Source organism: Salminus brasiliensis, chromosome 18, assembly GCF_030463535.1.
Source record: "Salminus brasiliensis chromosome 18, fSalBra1.hap2, whole genome shotgun sequence".
Taxonomy (NCBI): domain Eukaryota; kingdom Metazoa; phylum Chordata; class Actinopteri; order Characiformes; family Bryconidae; genus Salminus; species Salminus brasiliensis.
The window spans coordinates 17,537,189-17,549,336 of NC_132895.1; the positions used below are offsets into that span (position 1 = coordinate 17,537,189).

At 38.6% G+C, this 12,148-nt stretch overlaps 14 non-coding genes across 14 annotated transcripts; all 14 read right to left on the reverse strand.

The window, feature by feature from the left end:
- Positions 1 to 253: 253 nt before the first annotated feature.
- Positions 254 to 326, reverse strand: trnaa-agc (transfer RNA alanine (anticodon AGC)). The gene has a single exon. It is a non-coding gene; the product is annotated as a tRNA-Ala (tRNA).
- Positions 327 to 645: 319 nt separating this feature from the next.
- On the reverse strand, positions 646 to 718 carry trnaa-agc (transfer RNA alanine (anticodon AGC)). Its single transcript has one exon. It is a non-coding gene; the product is annotated as a tRNA-Ala (tRNA).
- Positions 719 to 1,058: 340 nt separating this feature from the next.
- Positions 1,059 to 1,131, reverse strand: trnaa-agc (transfer RNA alanine (anticodon AGC)). The gene has a single exon. It is a non-coding gene; the product is annotated as a tRNA-Ala (tRNA).
- Positions 1,132 to 1,899: 768 nt separating this feature from the next.
- On the reverse strand, positions 1,900 to 1,972 carry trnaa-agc (transfer RNA alanine (anticodon AGC)). The gene has a single exon. It is a non-coding gene; the product is annotated as a tRNA-Ala (tRNA).
- A 319-nt stretch (positions 1,973 to 2,291) lies between these two features.
- Positions 2,292 to 2,364, reverse strand: trnaa-agc (transfer RNA alanine (anticodon AGC)). The gene has a single exon. It is a non-coding gene; the product is annotated as a tRNA-Ala (tRNA).
- Positions 2,365 to 3,931: 1,567 nt separating this feature from the next.
- trnaa-agc (transfer RNA alanine (anticodon AGC)) lies at positions 3,932 to 4,004 on the reverse strand. Its single transcript has one exon. It is a non-coding gene; the product is annotated as a tRNA-Ala (tRNA).
- A 1,576-nt stretch (positions 4,005 to 5,580) lies between these two features.
- On the reverse strand, positions 5,581 to 5,653 carry trnaa-agc (transfer RNA alanine (anticodon AGC)). The gene has a single exon. It is a non-coding gene; the product is annotated as a tRNA-Ala (tRNA).
- A 507-nt stretch (positions 5,654 to 6,160) lies between these two features.
- On the reverse strand, positions 6,161 to 6,233 carry trnaa-agc (transfer RNA alanine (anticodon AGC)). Its single transcript has one exon. It is a non-coding gene; the product is annotated as a tRNA-Ala (tRNA).
- Positions 6,234 to 7,001: 768 nt separating this feature from the next.
- trnaa-agc (transfer RNA alanine (anticodon AGC)) lies at positions 7,002 to 7,074 on the reverse strand. Its single transcript has one exon. It is a non-coding gene; the product is annotated as a tRNA-Ala (tRNA).
- A 498-nt stretch (positions 7,075 to 7,572) lies between these two features.
- trnaa-agc (transfer RNA alanine (anticodon AGC)) lies at positions 7,573 to 7,645 on the reverse strand. The gene has a single exon. It is a non-coding gene; the product is annotated as a tRNA-Ala (tRNA).
- Positions 7,646 to 8,808: 1,163 nt separating this feature from the next.
- Positions 8,809 to 8,881, reverse strand: trnaa-agc (transfer RNA alanine (anticodon AGC)). The gene has a single exon. It is a non-coding gene; the product is annotated as a tRNA-Ala (tRNA).
- Positions 8,882 to 9,220: 339 nt separating this feature from the next.
- Positions 9,221 to 9,293, reverse strand: trnaa-agc (transfer RNA alanine (anticodon AGC)). The gene has a single exon. It is a non-coding gene; the product is annotated as a tRNA-Ala (tRNA).
- A 778-nt stretch (positions 9,294 to 10,071) lies between these two features.
- Positions 10,072 to 10,144, reverse strand: trnaa-agc (transfer RNA alanine (anticodon AGC)). Its single transcript has one exon. It is a non-coding gene; the product is annotated as a tRNA-Ala (tRNA).
- A 715-nt stretch (positions 10,145 to 10,859) lies between these two features.
- On the reverse strand, positions 10,860 to 10,932 carry trnaa-agc (transfer RNA alanine (anticodon AGC)). Its single transcript has one exon. It is a non-coding gene; the product is annotated as a tRNA-Ala (tRNA).
- Positions 10,933 to 12,148: the final 1,216 nt, after the last annotated feature.

Here is a 12,148-nt window from a genome sequence, read left to right on the forward strand (position 1 = left end):
ACATAAATAGGGTAGGGGATAAATTAAAAAAGTAAAAAGTACTAAAGGTAATAAAGACCTGAAAATATATTTACAGAAAAGAACATCTGTACAGGTGTACAAATGTACAAATAGTCATAGTGCAAAATAGCTGTTCAGTCCGGTTTGGTACAGTTCTGTTGTATGCTGAGCACTACAGTTTAACAAGACCAGAAACAAACCAGCTTCCAGGAAAAAACAGAGGTTTCTTTATAACTCTATACAATCACTTCATTGGAGGATGCGGGCATCGATCCCGCTACCTCTCGCATGCTAAGCGAGCGCTCTACCATTTGAGCTAATCCCCCATACACCCTTTCAAGTTTTTGCAACAACACTGCAAATCTGCGCAAAAAGACTGGAAACGAAACATTTTGGTAAAACGATCAAACATCATTTTAATCTTATCTGCAAACATCGTTTCCTGCCTTTTTCTCCCCAGTGACATTTTGTCAGCAGTAACATTTTTAAAGTGTGTGGATTCAGGACCATTCATTAGATGTCTAAATTGGCAAAAGTGGGCAAATTGTGTTTTTATGCAGGAGAATATAAAACATTCCCTCAAGTTCTGAACAGAGGACAACTCTTTACTGTGATTTTTACTGTTGGAACTTGAACAGCTGCCTTTGGAGGATGCGGGCATCGATCCCGCTACCTCTCGCATGCTAAGCGAGCGCTCTACCATTTGAGCTAATCCCCCACACCGAAAGAAGTTAGTAGCATGAGGGTTTCACCAAGAACAATATAGTTTTCTGTTTATTTTTATTAATATTGATTTCTGTTTTCTTTTTGGAAGTGCGTTATTTTTCAGATTTGAGAAGATAGTTCTTTATTCAATGATTATTGATTTCTAGGGGGAAATGATCACAAGGATTTTCTAATGTAGTGAACTTTTGTTCATGTACTCCGTGACTTTTTCAGGGCTTATCCAATAGACCTTCCGTGTAACAGCGTCGTCGTTAAGTTTGGCGCAGGTAATAGCATAGGGGGAGATCTTAGGGCAGTTTAAGTGGTACTGAACAGACTGAAAAAGGAGCTTTTGGAGGATGCGGGCATCGATCCCGCTACCTCTCGCATGCTAAGCGAGCGCTCTACCATTTGAGCTAATCCCCCATACAATGCAAGGTTACACGTCATTCAGTGGAGAGCGGAGTGGTCCGCTTCTACTTCAGTTACTCGTTGCGAAGGAAAACAGATTCCTTCATTGGTGTTTCTCAATGTACAACCAATTGAAGTAGCAATCCTGACGATGTTCACACGTAACAAACTGCATTGAAATAGAAATAGTGCGAAATTCATGAATGCATATATTTCAGAATTGCTGAATAGCAGTGGTCCTAGAAAAGAGATCCTGAGATAATAGATTTGATAATATAGACAAAGCAACATGTGTGCATATTGCAGCTGAGAAATAGTCAATATTGCAGATATGCAGAATTGTAGGGGATCTATAAACAAGTAATGAGAGAATATAGATCAGAATCAGAATCAGAATCTCTTTATTTCACCAAGTATGTTACACATACAAGGAATTTGTCTTGGTGAGAGCAACACGGATGACAAGTAACAAAAAACACATAACACAGTCTTAACCTAAAGGAAAATGACACTAAACATAAATAGGGTAGGGGATAAATTAAAAAAGTAAAAAGTACTAAAGGTAATAAAGACCTGAAAATATATTTACAGAAAAGAACATCTGTACAGGTGTACAAATGTACAAATAGTCATAGTGCAAATAGGCAGAGTGCAAAATAGCTGTTCAGTCCGGTTTGGTACAGTTCAGTTGTATGCTGAGCACTACAGTTTAACAAGACCAGAAACAAACCAGCTTCCAGGAAAAAACAGAGGTTTCTTTATAACTCTATACACTCACTTCATTGGAGGATGCGGGCATCGATCCCGCTACCTCTCGCATGCTAAGCGAGCGCTCTACCATTTGAGCTAATCCCCCATACACCCTTTCAAGTTTTTGCAACAACACTGCAAATCTGCGCAAAAAGACTGGAAACGAAACATTTTGGTAAAACGATCAAACATCATTTTAATCTTATCTGCAAACATCGTTTCCTGCCTTTTTCTCCCCAGTGACATTTTGTCAGCAGTTACATTTTTAAAGTGTGTGGATTCAGGATCATTCATTAGATGTCTAAATTGGCAAAAGTGGGCAAATTGTGTTTTTATGCAGGAGAATATAAAACATTGCCTCAAGTTCTGAACAGAGGACAACTCTTTACTGTGATTTTTCCTGTTGGAACTTGAACAGCTGCCTTTGGAGGATGCGGGCATCGATCCCGCTACCTCTCGCATGCTAAGCGAGCGCTCTACCATTTGAGCTAATCCCCCACACTGAAAGAAGTTAGTAGCATGAGGGTTTCACCAAGAACAATATAGTTTTCTGTTTATTTTTATTAATATTGATTTCTGTTTTCTTTTTGGAAGTGCGTTATTTTTCAGATTTGAGAAGATAGTTCTTCATTCAATGATTATTGATTTCTAGGGGGAAATGATCACAAGGATTTTCTAATGTAGTGAACTTTTGTTCATGTACTCCGTGACTTTTTCAGGGCTTATCCAATAGACCTTCCGTGTAACAGCGTCGTCGTTAAGTTTGGCGCAGGTAATAGCATAGGGGGAGATCTTAGGGCAGTTTAAGTGGTACTGAACAGACTGAAAAAGGAGCTTTTGGAGGATGCGGGCATCGATCCCGCTACCTCTCGCATGCGCTCTACCATTTGAGCTAATCCCCCATACAATGCAAGGATACACGTCATTCAGTGGAGAGCGGAGTGGTCCGCTTCTACTTCAGTTACTCGTTGCGAAGGAAAACAGATTCCTTCATTGGTGTTTCTCAATGTACAACCAATTGCAGTAGCAATCCTGACGATGTTCACACGTAACAAACTGCATTGAAATAGAAATAGTGCGAAATTCATGAATGCATATGTTTCAGAATTGCTGAATAGCAGTGGTCCTAGAAAAGAGATCCTGAGATAATAGATTTGATAATATAGACAAAGCAACATGTGTGCATATTGCAGCTGAGAAATAGTCAATATTGCAGATATGCAGAATTGTAGGGGATCTATAAACAAGTAATGAGAGAATATAGATCAGAATCAGAATCAGAATCTCTTTATTTCACCAAGTATGTTACACATACAAGGAATTTGTCTTGGTGAGAGCAACACGGATGACAAGTAACAAAAAACACAGAACACAGTCTTAACCTAAAGGAAAATGACACTAAACATAAATAGGGTAGGGGATAAATTAAAAAAGTAAAAAGTACTAAAGGTAATAAAGACCTGAAAATATATTTACAGAAAAGAAAATCTGTACAGGTGTACAAATGTACAAATAGTCATAGTGCAAATAGGCAGAGTGCAAAATAGCTGTTCAGTCCGGTTTGGTACAGTTCAGTTGTATGCTGAGCACTACAGTTTAACAAGACCAGAAACAAAACAGCTTCCAGGAAAAAACAGAGGTTTATTTATAACTCTAAACACTCACTTCATTGGAGGATGCGGGCATCGATCCCGCTACCTCTCGCATGCTAAGCGAGCGCTCCACCATTTGAGCTAATCCCCCATACACCCTTTCAAGTTTTTGCAACAACACTGCAAATCTGCGCAAAAAGACTGGAAACGAAACATTTTGGTAAAACGAACAAACAACATCATTTTAATCTTATCTGCAAACATCGTTTCCTGCCTTTTTCTCCCCAGTGACATTTTGTCAGCAGTAACATTTTTAAAGTGTGTGGATTCAGGACCATTCATTAGATGTCTAAATTGGCAAAAGTGGGCAAATTGTGTTTTTATGCAGGAGAATATAAAACATTCCCTCAAGTTCTGAACAGAGGACAACTCTTTACTGTGATTTTTCCTGTTGGAACTTGAACAGCTGTCTTTGGAGGATGCGGGCATCGATCCCGCTACCTCTCGCATGCTAAGCGAGCGCTCTACCATTTGAGCTAATCCCCCATACACCCTTTCAAGTTTCTGCAACAACACTGCAAATCTGCGCAAAAAGACTGGAAACGAAACATTTTGGTAAAACGAACAAACAACATCATTTTAATCTTATCTGCAAACATCGTTTCCTGCCTTTTTCTCCCCAGTGACATTTTGTCAGCAGTAACATTTTTAAAGTGTGTGGATTCAGGACCATTCATTAGATGTCTAAATTGGCAAAAGTGGGCAAATTGTGTTTTTATGCAGGAGAATATAAAACATTCCCTCAAGTTCTGAACAGAGGACAACTCTTTACTGTGATTTTTCCTGTTGGAACTTGAACAGCTGCCTTTGGAGGATGCGGGCATCGATCCCGCTACCTCTCGCATGCTAAGCGAGCACTCTACCATTTGAGCTAATCCCCGACACTGAAAGAAGTTTGTAGCATGAGGGTTTCACCAAGAACAATATAGTTTTCTGTTTATTTTTCTTAATATTGATTTCTGTTTTCTTTTTGGAAGTGCGTTATTTTTCAGATTTGAGAAGATAGTTCTTTATTCAATGATTATTGATTTCTAGGGGGAAATGATCACAAGGATTTTCTAATGTAGTGAACTTTTGTTCATGTACTCCGTGACTTTTTCAGGGCTAATCCAATAGACCTTCCGTGTAACAGCGTCGTCGTTAAGTTTGGCGCAGGTAATAGCATAGGGGGAGATCTTAGGGCAGTTTAAGTGGTACTGAACAGACTGAAAAAGGAGCTTTTGGAGGATGCGGGCATCGATTCCGCTACCTCTCGCATGCTAAGCGAGCGCTCTACCATTTGAGCTAATCCCCCATACAACGCAAGGTTACACGTCATTCAGTGGAGAGCGGAGTGGTCCGCTTCTACTTCAGTTACTCGTTGCGAAGGAAAACAGATTCCTTCATTGGTGTTTCTCAATGTACAACCAATTGAAGTAGCAATCCTGACGATGTTCACACGTAACAAACTGCATTGAAATAGAAATAGTGCGAAATTCATAAATGCATATATTTCAGAATTGCTGAATAGCAGTGGTCCTAGAAAAGAGATCCTGAGATAATAGATTTGATAATATAGACAAAGCAACATGTGTGCATATTGCAGCTGAGAAATAGTCAATATTGCAGATATGCAGAATTGTAGGGGATCTATAAACAAGTAATGAGAGAATATAGATCAGAATCAGAATCAGAATCTCTTTATTTCACCAAGTATGTTACACATACAAGGAATTTGTCTTGGTGAGAGCAACACGGATGACAAGTAACAAAAAACACAGAACACAGTCTTAACCTAAAGGAAAATGACACTAAACATAAATAGGGTAGGGGATAAATTAAAAAAGTAAAAAGTACTGAAGGTAATAAAGACCTGAAAATATATTTACAGAAAAGAACATCTGTACAGGTGTACAAATGTACAAATAGTCATAGTTCAAATAGGCAGAGTGCAAAATAGCTGTTCAGTCCGGTTTGGTACAGTTCAGTTGTATGCTGAGCACTACAGTTTAACAAGACCAGAAACAAAACAGCTTCCAGGAAAAAACAGAGGTTTATTTATAACTCTAAACACTCACTTCATTGGAGGATGCGGGCATCGATCCCGCTACCTCTCGCATGCTAAGCGAGCGCTCTACCATTTGAGCTAATCCCCCATACACCCTTTCAAATTTTTGCAACAACACTGCAAATCTGCGCAAAAAGACTGGAAACGAAACATTTTGATAAAACGAACAAACAACATCATTTTAATCTTATCTGCAAACATCGTTTCCTGCCTTTTTCTCCCCAGTGACATTTTGTCAGCAGTAACATTTTTAAAGTGTGTGGATTCAGGATCATTTCACCAAGAACAATATAGTTTTCTGTTTATTTTTATTAATATTGATTTCTGTTTTCTTTTTGGAAGTGCGTTATTTTTCAGATTTGAGAAGATAGTTCTTTATTCAATGATTATTGATTTCTAGGGGGAAATGATCACAAGGATTTTCTAATGTAGTGAACTTTTGTTCATGTACTCCGTGACTTTTTCAGGGCTTATCCAATAGACCTTCCGTGTAACAGCGTCGTCGTTAAGTTTGGCGCAGGTAATAGCATAGGGGGAGATCTTAGGGCAGTTTAAGTGGTACTGAACAGACTGAACAGACTGAAAAAGGAGCTTTTGGAGGATGCGGGCATCGATCCCGCTACCTCTCGCATGCTAAGCGAGCGCTCTACCATTTGAGCTAATCCCCCATACAATGCAAGGATACACGTCATTCAGTGGAGAGCGGAGTGGTCCGCTTTTACTTCAGTTACTCGTTGCGAAGGAAAACAGATTCCTTCATTGGTGTTTCTCAATGTACAACCAATTGAAGTAGCAATCCTGACGATGTTCACATGTAACAAACTGCATTGAAATAGAAATAGTGCGAAATCCATGAATGCATATATTTCAGAATTGCTGAATAGCAGTGGTCCTAGAAAAGAGATCCTGAGATAATACATTTGATAATATAGAAAAAGCAACATGTGTGCATATTGCAGCTGAGAAATAGTCAATATTGCAGATATGCAGAATTGTAGGGGATCTATAAACAAGTAATGAGAGAATATAGATCAGAATCAGAATCAGAATCTCTTTATTTCACCAAGTATGTTACACATACAAGGAATTTGTCTTGGTGAGAGCAACACGGATGACAAGTAACAAAAAACACATAACACAGTCTTAACCTAAAGGAAAATGACACTAAACATAAATAGGGTAGGGGATAAATTAAAAAAGTAAAAAGTACTAAAGGTAATAAAGACCTGAAAATATATTTACAGAAAAGAACATCTGTACAGGTGTACAAATGTACAAATAGTCATAGTGCAAATAGGCAGAGTGCAAAATAGCTGTTCAGTCCGGTTTGGTACAGTTCAGTTGTATGCTGAGCACTACAGTTTAACAAGACCAGAAACAAACCAGCTTCCAGGAAAAAACAGAGGTTTCTTTATAACTCTAAACAATTACTTGATTGGAGGATGCGGGCATCGATCCCGCTACCTCTCGCATGCTAAGCGAGCGCTCTACCATTTGAGCTAATCCCCCATACACCCTTTCAAGTTTTTGCAACAACACTGCAAATCTGCGCAAAAAGACTGGAAACGAAACATTTTGGTAAAACGAACAAACAACATCATTTTAATCTTATCTGCAAACATCGTTTCCTGCCTTTTTCTCCCCAGTGACATTTTGTCAGCAGTAACATTTTTAAAGTGTGTGGATTCAGGATCATTTTACCAAGAACAATATAGTTTTCTGTTTATTTTTATTAATATTGATTTCTGTTTTCTTTTTGGAAGTGCGTTATTTTTCAGATTTGAGAAGATAGTTCTTTATTCAATGATTATTGATTTCTAGGGGGAAATGATCACAAGGATTTTCTAATGTAGTGAACTTTTGTTCATGTACTCCGTGACTTTTTCAGGGCTTATCCAATAGACCTTCCGTGTAACAGCGTCGTCGTTAAGTTTGGCGCAGGTAATAGCATAGGGGGAGATCTTACGGCAGTTTAAGTGGTACTGAACAGACTGAAAAAGGAGCTTTTGGAGGATGCGGGCATCGATCCCGCTACCTCTCGCATGCTAAGCGAGCGCTCTACCATTTGAGCTAATCCCCCATACAATGCAAGGATACACGTCATTCAGTGGAGAGCGGAGTGGTCCGCTTCTACTTCAGTTACTCGTTGCGAAGGAAAACAGATTCCTTCATTGGTGTTTCTCAATGTACAACCAATTGAAGTAGCAATCCTGACGATGTTCACATGTAACAAACTGCATTGAAATAGAAATAGTGCGAAATCCATGAATGCATATATTTCAGAATTGCTGAATAGCAGTGGTCCTAGAAAAGAGATCCTGAGATAATAGATTTGATAATATAGAAAAAGCAACATGTGTGCATATTGCAGCTGAGAAATAGTCAATATTGCAGATATGCAGAATTGTAGGGGATCTATAAACAAGTAATGAGAGAATATAGATCAGAATCAGAATCAGAATCTCTTTATTTCACCAAGTATGTTACACATACAAGGAATTTGTCTTGGTGAGAGCAACACGGATGACAAGTAACAAAAAACACATAACACAGTCTTAACCTAAAGGAAAATGACACTAAACATAAATAGGGTAGGGGATAAATTAAAAAAGTAAAAAGTACTAAAGGTAATAAAGACCTGAAAATATATTTACAGAAAAGAACATCTGTACAGGTGTACAAATGTACAAATAGTCATAGTGCAAATAGGCAGAGTGCAAAATAGCTGTTCAGTCCGGTTTGGTACAGTTCAGTTGTATGCTGAGCACTACAGTTTAACAAGACCAGAAACAAAACAGCTTCCAGGAAAAAACAGAGGTTTATTTATAACTCTAAACAATTACTTGATTGGAGGATGCGGGCATCGATCCCGCTACCTCTCGCATGCTAAGCGAGCGCTCCACCATTTGAGCTAATCCCCCATACACCCTTTCAAGTTTTTGCAACAACACTGCAAATCTGCGCAAAAAGACTGGAAACGAAACATTTTGGTAAAACGAACAAACAACATCATTTTAATCTTATCTGCAAACATCGTTTCCTGCCTTTTTCTCCCCAGTGACATTTTGTCAGCAGTAACATTTTTAAAGTGTGTGGATTCAGGATCATTCATTAGATGTCTAAATTGGCAAAAGTGGGCAAATTGTGTTTTTATGCAGGAGAATATAAAACATTCCCTCAAGTTCTGAACAGAGGACAACTCTTTACTGTGATTTTTCCTGTTGGAACTTGAACAGCTGCCTTTGGAGGATGCGGGCATCGATCCCGCTACCTCTCGCATGCTAAGCGAGTGCTCTACCATTTGAGCTAATCCCCCACACTGAAAGAAGTTAGTAGCATGAGGGTTTCACCAAGAACAATATAGTTTTCTGTTTATTTTTATTAATATTGATTTCTGTTTTCTTTTTGGAAGTGCGTTATTTTTCAGATTTGAGAAGATAGTTCTTTATTCAATGATTATTGATTTCTAGGGGGAAATGATCACAAGGATTTTCTAATGTAGTGAACTTTTGTTCATGTACTCCGTGACTTTTTCAGGGCTTATCCAATAGACCTTCCGTGTAACAGCGTCGTCGTTAAGGTGGCGCAGGTAATAGCATAGGGGGAGATCTTAGGGCAGTTTAAGTGGTACTGAACAGACTGAAAAAGGAGCTTTTGGAGGATGCGGGCATTGATCCCGCTATCTCTCGCATGCTAAGCGAGCGCTCTACCATTTGAGCTAATCCCCCATACAATGCAAGGTTACACGTCATTCAGAGAAGAGCGGAGTTGTCCGCTTCTACTTCAGTTACTCGTTGCGAAGGAAAAAAGATTCCTTCATTGGCATTTCTCAATGTACAACCAATTGAAGTAGCAATCCTGACGATGTTTACACGTAACAAACTGCATTGAAATAGAAATAGTGCGAAATTCATGAATGCATATATTTTAGAATTGCTGAATAGCAGTGGTCCTAGAAAAGAGATCCTGAGATAATAAATTTGATAATATAGACAAAGCAACATGTGTGCATATTGCAGCTGAGAAATAGTCAATATTGCAGATATGCAGAATTGCAGGGGATCTATAAACAAGTAATGAGAGAATATAGATCAGAATCAGAATCAAAATCAGAATCAGAATCTCTTTATTTCACCAAGTATTTTACACATACAAGGAATTTGTCTTGGTGAGAGCAACACGTATGACAAGTAACAAAAAACAGAACACAGTCTTAACCTAAAGGAAAATGACACTAAGCATAAATAGGGTAGGAGATAAATTGAAAAAGTAAAAAGTACTAAAGGTAATAAAGACCTGAAAATATATTTACAGAAAAGAACATCTGTACAGGTGTACAAATGTACAAATAGTCATAGTGCAAATAGGCAGAGTGCAAAATAACTGTTCAGTCTGGTTTGGTACAGTTCAGTTGTATGCTGAGCACTACAGTTTAACAAGACCAGAAACAAAACAGCTTCCAGGAAAAAACAGAGGTTTATTTATAACTCTAAACACTCACTTGATTGGAGGATGCGGGCATCGATCCCGCTACCTCTCGCATGCTAAGCGAGCGCTCTACCATTTGAGCTAATCCCCCATACACCCTTTCAAGTTTTTGCAACAACACTGCAAATCTGCGCAAAAAGACTGGAAACGAAACATTTTGGTAAAACGAACAAAGAACATCATTTTAATCTTATCTGCAAACATCGTTTCCTGCCTTTTTCTCCCTAGTGACATTTTGTCAGCAGTAACATTTTTAAAGTGTGTGGATTCAGGATCATTCATTAGATGTCTAAATTGGCAACGGTGGGCAAATTGTGTTCATTCATTAAAAAATCAAAAGTGGGCAAATTGTGTTTTTATGCAGGAGAATATAAAACATACCCTCAAGTTCTGAACAGAGGACAACTCTTTAATGTGATTTTTACTATTTAATGTGATTTTTACAGCTTCACAATGGTCACACGTTTACTGAATATCGCTGTGATGTAAGGCTCCACGTCATTCAGTGGAGAGCGGATTGGAGCTAATCCCCCACTGTTAAACCACCCATCGCTGTTCATCATTTTATAGATTTGAGTGCAATGTTCAGTGTTAAATGTTCAATGATTTTCCAGTCTACTGGAACTTTGTTCATTCAGTCCTCTTTTCAGAATTTTTTTTAAAATTTTTTTTATTTATTTACAGCATAGTTCTTAAGACGGGGTCGGTAATGGCATAGAGAGAAATACCATGACAGGTTAAAAGCTACAAATCAGACTCCGCCTGTAACGTGATCGTATATCTACGTAGTTTGGAAAAGGTGTACATGGAGGATGCGGGCATCGATCCCGCTACCTCTCGCATGCTAAGCGAGCGCTCTACCATTTGAGCTAATCCCCCGACATGCAACTGGGCCGTGGAGCAGCTCTCATGAATGAAGACAGACAGACACTCTCACACACACACACACACACACACACACACACACAGAGTCCTGCGACCCCGGCTCATGAGTGAAAACTGTTCCGAGAACACGCGATGACAATAAAACTCGCGCAGTGTCGTGAGAGCTGATAACTAGAAGAAACCGAACTCTCGTGTAAGACTGATTGATAAAAGGACTGGGTATAAATAAATGGAAAATTAGCTAGCTGACAGGGTAAAGCTTCCGGTAAGTGTTTTCAGTCAAAATAAAAGCTGAGTAACGTTAACTGTTGTGGCTGTTGTGTTGCAAATGGTTAAACAGCTGTAACACTCTTCTTTAACACAGATACTGCAGATAAACTGAACATCGGATCTGGATTTAGTCACAGCGAAGCTCTTGTTAAACAATCCTTACACTGTTTTGAGGACGTGGTTATAACCTTAGTATACTGGCTGACAGGGAGTCAGTCAGTTACAAATGCACAGGGTTACAATGATGCAGTCTCTAACACCGCAGCAGTAGCAAAACATTGCTATTAGGTTCACTTTTCATCTAACAAAGAACGTTGTAACAACGTTTTTCTAAACGTTCCAGGAAGGTTAGAAGTAACGTCCCAGGACAGTTGTGAAAACACGTGACGCCTCAATGGTTTGTATCACCACTTTAATAGTTAATTCTCACACACCGTCCCCCGATATACAAATACTAACGTTATGGAAACGTTTGAAGTAGCTAGCTAACTTTCCTAAAACTAACTATTAAACACACTGATACAACTGTACTTAATAAGTAATCACGCTGATACATAATATTGAAGAATTGTGACAAAATTGTTTTCCAGACTAAAGAATTTGGAAATGTATTGAAACATGAAATAGAGCATTTTCCGAACTTACTATTTTACTTCTAATATATTACCTTTATGTCTGCCAAGTGTGAAAAGCCCATATTCAATTGTGAAAATAGGGAAATGTTTAAAAAACGTATTATAGAACATACTAGGAACATTGACGGCTTGAACATTCTATGAAACAAAAGTCGTCACGTTTAGAAAATGTTGTACTAACCAAACAATCTTCTCATGTCACTATTGGAAAAAGGACACATCTACATTGAGGATGATGCTTCAGAAAAGATGTTAACGATAACGGTCACATGTTATAGACTGACATGGCAACCTGATGAGATTTC